Genomic DNA, 7,379 nt, shown 5'->3' on the forward strand with positions numbered 1-7,379 from the left:
TCATTGGATTAGGAGTCACCCTAATCTGGGATGACCAAATTTCAACTAATTACATCTACAAAGACCTAGTTTCCAAATAAGCTCATCACATTGAGGTTCCGCTTGGATGTGATTTTTATAAGGACTTGATTCAACCCAGTACAGAAGGTAATTGCCATAATGCTGGAGAAAGGTGATGGTGGCACAGACGCTGGTAATGGCAGTTTAGCTTGTGATCCATGCTGAGGACATGATATAGGTATGATACATCTGGAAATTGAGCTGAGTGTATTTCCTGTTGAATTGGCTGTAGTGTGTGAGAGAAATAGAGAGCTCAAGTATGGCTCTGGGCATGCCCTAAACACCTAAAAAAATAGAGTTACCATGGCTGTGATGGAGGAGACAGAGAGCACAAAGCAGGGGGAAAGATTAAATGTTTAGTTTTGAGAATATTGGATTTGAGCTGTTTGGTAGGCATTTAAGTAGAGATGCCTACTAGGAAGTTGCATTTAAGCATCTAAAATACAGAGGAGAAATCACTGAAGCAATTTAGATTATATTTATTTTATTAATTAGGTTAATTTTAATTAAGGTCATTGGATGCTACAACTCATCTACAATATGTAACACTCCTCCTCCTACTGAATTCAGAACCATCTGAGAGACAGATGCAGGCAATCAAAACATCACCTTTATTACAGAAAAGCTTTTTTTTATTTTACTTAAAAATTTTTAGATTCAGAGGTACATATGCAAGTTTGCTACCTGGGTATATTGTGTGGCTGAGGTTTGGGCTTCTATTGATCCCATCACCCAAATTTTGAACACAGTACCCAATAGATCAGGGGTCCCCAACTGCTGGGGCTCAAACCAGTACTGTTCCATGGTCTGCTAGGAACCAGACCACACAGCAGGAGATGAACAGCAGGCCTGTGAGTGAAGCTTCATCTGTATTTACAGCCACTCCTCATCACTTGCATGACTGCCTGAACTCTGCCTCCTGTCAGATCATCAGCAGCATTAGATTCTCATAGGCATGCAAACTCTATTGTGAACTGCGCATACGAGGGATCTAGGTTGCAGGCTCCTTATGAAAATCTAACGCCTGATGATCTGAGGTGGAGCTGAGACTGTGATGCTAACCCTGGGGAGCAGCTGTAAATACAGATTAACATTGGCAGAGAGGTTTGACTGCACAGAAACCCTAATACATCAATTGCTTGCAGACTCATATCAAAACCCTATCAGTGAGTGGCAAGTGACAGGCTGCATCTGGTGGCAGGCTTTAAGTCAGAATCCAACACTTATTTTAGTCCACACATGGCCTGCTCATTTTATTTACCACTTCCATCTGCACCTTTTTCTTGCATCGCACACTTGTCTCAGTCACAGTTTTGGTGAGCCCACAAGCTAACCCCTGGCCAAAATGAGTAAAATACAAACATCACTGGAGAGCTTCTTTGAAAAGGGGGAAAGACCCAATGGTGAGAGAGCAGAAGACTCTTAAGACTGCCAAAAAAAAATAAAGTTACATTTAAAAGAAAATACCAGGAGTCTTACTTAAATTACAGGTTCATCGCAACAGGTGATTCACATTCTCCAAGTCTGCTTTGTGTAATATGTAGTGACCAGCTATCCAATGAAGCCATGAAACCTTCAAAACTGCTTTGCCACATGGAGACCAAGCAGCCTGCATTAGAAGACAAACCTTTGGAGTTTTTCAAAAGAAAAAATCCTATGAACATGAAGAACAGAAGCAATTACTGAAGGCCACCACTTCATCAAATGTGTCGGCGCTGAGAACGTCATTCTTAGTGGCTAACCACAGTGCTAAAGCTAAGAAGCCGTTTACTATTGGTGAAGAGTTGATCCTGCCTGCTGCTAAGGACATTTGTCATGAACTTTAAGGAGAGGATGCCCTTCAAAAGGTGGCAGATGTTCCTCTTTCAGCTAGCACTATAACCAGACAAATTGATGAAATAGCAGAAGATATTGAGGCACAATTGTTAGAATTAATGAGTCACCATGGTATGCAATCCAGGTTGACAAGTTTACCAGTGTTAACAACAATGAAACAATGCTTGTTTTTGTGGGATATATTTTTTAGGAGGATGCACATGAGGATATATTACGTGCACTTTTGTTGCCAACCAACACCACAGCTGCAGAATTATTCAAATCGTTGAATGATTAGATATCAGGAAAACTGAATTGGTCACTTTGTGTCTGTATATGGACAGACTGATGGGCTGCCATGACTGGACGGCTTTCTGGTTTTACTACTCAGGTCAAAGAGGTTGCTTCTGAATGTGAGTCTACACACTGTGTTATCCATAGAGAAATGCTGGCTAGCTGAAAAATGTCACTGGAACTTAACATTTTGCAGAATGTGATTAAAATTATCAACCACATTTAAATACATTCCCTTAACTCACGTATGTTTGCTCAGCTCTGTGAGGAGGTGAACATAGAGCACACATATCTTCTCTTAAACACAGAAGTAGATGGCTTTCTAAAGGTTGATCACTGGCCGGAGCTCTTGAGTTATCAGAGCTGCTCCAGACATTTCTGTTAGAAAAACAGTCACCACTGGCAGCACATTTCAGTGACACAGAATGGATCCGCAAACTTGCTTACTTGTGTGACATATTCAACTTGCTAACCAAACTCAATTTGTTACTCCAGGGAGAATGACAACTGTGTTCAAGTTGGCAGATAAAATGGCTTCATTCAAAGCTAAGCTGGAATTATGGGGGCGATGAGTGAACATTGGGATTTCTGACATGTTTCAAACATTAACAGAGATTTTGAAAGAGGCTGAGCCAGGGCCTTCTTTCTCCCAGCTGGTGCATGATCACCTGTCTCAGCTTTCAAAAGAGTTTGAGCATTACTTCCCAAGCACAAAGAACCATAGAACTGGGAAGGAATGGATCCCCCACCTATTTTTGAATAAGGCAGCTGAGTCGACTTTGTCTGTGCTAGAGGAGGATCAACTGCTTGAGATCGCAAATGATGGTGGCCTTAAAAGTATATTTGAGACAACTGCAAATCTCCATACATTCTGGTTTAAAGTCAGCGAGGAATATCCTGAGATTGCCGCAAAAGTACTGAAAAGCCTGCTTCCATTTTCAGCATCCTATCTTTGCGAAGCAGGGTTTCTGCAGTGACAGCAATGAAAACAAAATTAAGGAGCAGACTGGACATCAACACACTTCAGATATCACTGTCTCCCATCACCCCCAGATGGTACCATCCAGTTGCAGGAAAACAAGTTCAGGACTCCCACTGATTCTACATTATGGTGTGTTGTATAATTATTTCATTATATATTACAATGTAATAATAATAGAAATAAAGTGCACAATAAACATAGTGTGCTTGAATCATCCCGAAACAATCTTCCCTCACCCCTTGCCCAGTTCTTGGAAAAATTGTGTTCCATGAAACTGGTGCCTGGTGCCAAAAAGGTTGGAGAGCGCTGCAATAGATAGTTTTTTTTTTAACCCTTGCTTTTTCTCTCCCTTTCCCCCTTTTGGGTCCCCAGTGTCTATTGTCCTCATCTTTATGCCTGTATATACTCAAGGTTTAATTCCCACTTATAAGTGAGACTATGCAGTATTTGGTCTTCTGTTTGTGTATTAACTTGCTTAGGATTATGGCCTCCAGCTACATTCATGTTGCTGCAAAAGACATGATTTCATTCTTTTTATGGTGGCATGGTATTCCATGGTGTGTATGTACCACATTTTCTTTGTCCAATCCACTGTTGATTGGCACCTAAGTTGATTCCATGTCTTTGCTATTATGAATAGTGCTGCAATAAACATGCAAGTGCAGGTGTCTTTTTGGTAGGATGATTTATTTTCCTTTGAGTATATACCCAGTAAGGAGATTGCTGAGTTGAATGGTAATTCTATTTTTAGTTCTTTAAGAAATCTTCAAACTTCTTTCCACAGGAGTTGAATTAAGTTACATTCTCACAAACAGTGTATACATGTTCCTTTCTCTCTGCAGCCTTGCCAACATCTGTTATTTTGTTGACTTTTTATTAATAGCCATTCTGACTGGTGTGAGATGGTATTTCATTGTGGTTTCGATTTGCATTTCTCTGATGATTAGTGATGATGAGCATTTTTTCAATGTTGGTTGGGTACTTATATGTCTTCTTTTGAGAAGCATTTGTTTATGTCATTTGCTCACTTTTTAATGGGATTGTTTGTTTTTTCTTATTGAGTTTATTAAGTTCCTTATGGATTATGGATATTAGTCCTTTGTCACATGTATAGTTTGCAAATATTTTCTCCCATCATGTAGGTTATCTGTTTACTCTGTTGATAGTTTCTTTTGCTGTGCAGTAGTTCTTTATTTACATCCCAACTGTCAATTTTTGTTTTTGTTGCATTTGCTTTTGAGGACTTAGTCATAAATTCTTTGCCTTGGCCCATGTCTAGAATAGTATTTCTTAAGTTTTCTTCTAGAGTTGTCATAAATTGAGGTCTTACATGTAAACCTTTAACCCATCTTGTGTTAATTTTTGTATATGGTGAGAGGTAGGGGTCCAGTTTTATTTTTCTGTATGTGGTTAGCCAGTTATTGCAGCACCATTTATTGAAGAGTGAAACCTTTCCCCATTGTTTATTATTGTCAACTTTGTTGAAGGTCAGTTGACTGTAGGTGTGTGGGTTTATTTCTGGGTTCTGTATTCTGTTTCATTGATCTATGTGCCTATTTTGGTACTGGTACCATACTGTTTTGGCTATTATAGCCTTGTAGTATAGTTTAAAGTCAGATACTGTGATGCCTCCAGCTTTGTTATTTTTGCTTTGGGTTGTTTTGGCTATTTGGGTTCCTTTTTGATTCTGTATGAATTTTAGAATCGTTATTTCTAATTCCATGAAGAATGTAATTGGTATTGTGATAGTAATGGGGTTGCATCTGTAGATTGCCTTGGACAGTATGCACATTTTAAAGGTATTGATTCTTTCAATCCATGAGCATGGAATGGTTTTTCATTTGTGTCATCTCTGATTTCTTTCAGCAGTGTTTTATATTTCTTCTTGTAGAGATCTTTCAACTACTTTCCTTGCTGTATTTCTAGATTTGGGTTTTTTTTTGGTGGCTATTGTAAATCAGATTGCATTCTTGATTTGATACTCAGCTAGAATATTATTGATAAATAGAAATGCTACTGATTTTTATTCATTGATTTTGTATCCTGAAACCTTACTAAAGTCACTTATCAAGTCTATGAGTCTTTTGGCAGAATTTAGAGAGTTTTCTAGGTGTAGAATTATATTGTCAGTGAAGAGAGATAATGTGACTTATTCTTTTCCTATTTGGATGTGTTTCATTTCTTTTTCTTGCCTGACTGCTCTGACAATGTTACTGGAAGTGGTGAGAATGGGCATCTTTGTCTTGTTCCAGTTCTCAAGAGAAATGCTTCCAACTTTTGCCTGTTCAGTATGATGTTGGCTGTGTGTTTGGAATGATTCATGAATTTTCATGTCATCCTTGCAAAGGGACAAGCTAATCTTTGTATTATTCCAGTTTTAGTATATGAGCTGCCAAAATGAAGCACCAGAAAAGCAAATAAAAAAACAACGACAACATGAAACATATCAAAGAGGAGGAAGATAGGAAAATAATAAAGTACAAGCCTGAGATGAATATACATATGGGCAGGATTTGTCTGAGCAGTGGATACTTTTGGCATCTTAACACTAAGAGGGATCCTAAAAGGAATTTGTATTATTTAGAATAGGTCCAACTGCATGTGAAAGATATGCCCAAACTAGAACTAGTTATACAAGTTCACACTTATTTCTCTTACAAAGAGAAAATCCAGAGGGCTGGGGTAATGAGTCTACTCCACAGAGTCATCAGTGACACCAATTACGTGCAGATCAGAACTCTGCCAATCCTAAAATATGGTTCTGATTCTCATGATCTGAGATTCTGAGCTCTGATTATTACATCTGCATTCTGAATAAAATGGAGGAAGGAAGGAACACACACACCCATTTTAAGGAGTTTTCCCCTAAGTCCCAAACAAAACTTTTATTTATCCCTCATTGGCTATAACTTCGGTTACATCAAGCTTCAGGGGAGTCTGAGAAATACAGTCTTGTAGTTAGATGGCAAGGTGTCCAACTAAAACTTGGAGCCTTGTTATTAAAATAAAAGGAATGAATGAATATTAGGCATCAATTTATAGTCTCAGACTCAAAGTTAGACAAATAAACCTGGGTAAGAAAATAAAAAGGAAGAAAAAGAATACAAGCATTGATTCCAGCAAACTGTGCCTGTCATGGATGTATTAAGTAAAGGAAAGAAACCATTTTAAGAACCACTGTAAGAACAAGGTTCAACTGCTAAACACTTGGAGGAAAATTAAGCACTAGAGACATACATCCTAATAGGAGAAAAAGATGTTCCACAGGAAAGTATTTCCACTGCATTTGAAAGAACTCGTTATTCAATGCCCAGAAAACTCAAAAGCTGAGGAAAAGGTAAGCTCTGGAGAAGAACACATGGCAGAAATATTCAGCTTTGTTAGATCTTTAGGGACCCAGATTTCAACCATAACTTCAACTTAGGAATCTCCAACTGAGACAATTGTAAAGAAAATAAAGTAACTGCCCCTATGAGGCAGGTTTCATGGGCCTAAGGAATGTCCTAGAAAAAGTTGATGGCAATAGCTATTATGAATAAAAGCACCAGTCCTACTTACAAAAACATATTGGAGTCTTTATCACCACACAGTATGTTTCAACATCCCTATTCCTTTCCCTGAAATCATGTTTCCATAAATTTGTATAGCATGTTTTTTCAGAGCACAGGATCTTTCCATTGATAGCATTGATATTATGCTTCTTGATGTTTTCCTAAATGCTAGCTCCTTCTTTGGGAGCTTGCTGTTATTACTGTTTATTTCATTCATTCAACAAATATTTTCAGCATGATGTCTAATGGTAACAAATTAATATTTTTCTTGGAAAACACCATGAACAAAACAGACAAAGATCTCTCCCCTCACAGATCTTAATTTCTAGTAGGAACAGAGAGATAAATAATAACAGAATAAATAGTATAGTCTGCTAGAGATTAAGAAGTGTTGTAGAGAAGAGAAAGAGTAGAGCAGGGGTAAGTAGAATCAAGAGTGTTGGGGTATGGGCTGGTTACAGTATTAAATAAGGTGGTCAGGGTGAGCCTCATTGAGAAGAGGACATTTGAGCAAAGACTTGAAGTCATTGAGTAGTCAACCAAGCAGATAACTGTAGGAAGACCATTCTAGGAAAAACAACCAGACCAAAGGCCTTCAGGTGGGAGCATCCCTGGTGTGTATGTGAGACAGAGGCCAATACAATGGGAGTACAGTGAACAAAGTGGAAGGTGGTAGG

The 7,379-nt window shown here is 38.4% G+C and overlaps 1 non-coding gene across 1 annotated transcript; it reads right to left on the reverse strand.

Moving 5' to 3' along the window:
- Positions 1 to 5,453: 5,453 nt before the first annotated feature.
- Positions 5,454 to 5,557, reverse strand: LOC116477464 (U6 spliceosomal RNA). Its single transcript, XR_004250464.1, has one exon. It is a non-coding gene; the product is annotated as a U6 spliceosomal RNA (small nuclear RNA).
- Between the last annotated feature and the right edge of the window lie 1,822 nt (positions 5,558 to 7,379).

Source organism: Hylobates moloch, unplaced genomic scaffold (assembly GCF_009828535.3).
Source record: "Hylobates moloch isolate HMO894 unplaced genomic scaffold, HMol_V3 SCAFFOLD_2, whole genome shotgun sequence".
Lineage (NCBI taxonomy): Eukaryota > Metazoa > Chordata > Mammalia > Primates > Hylobatidae > Hylobates > Hylobates moloch.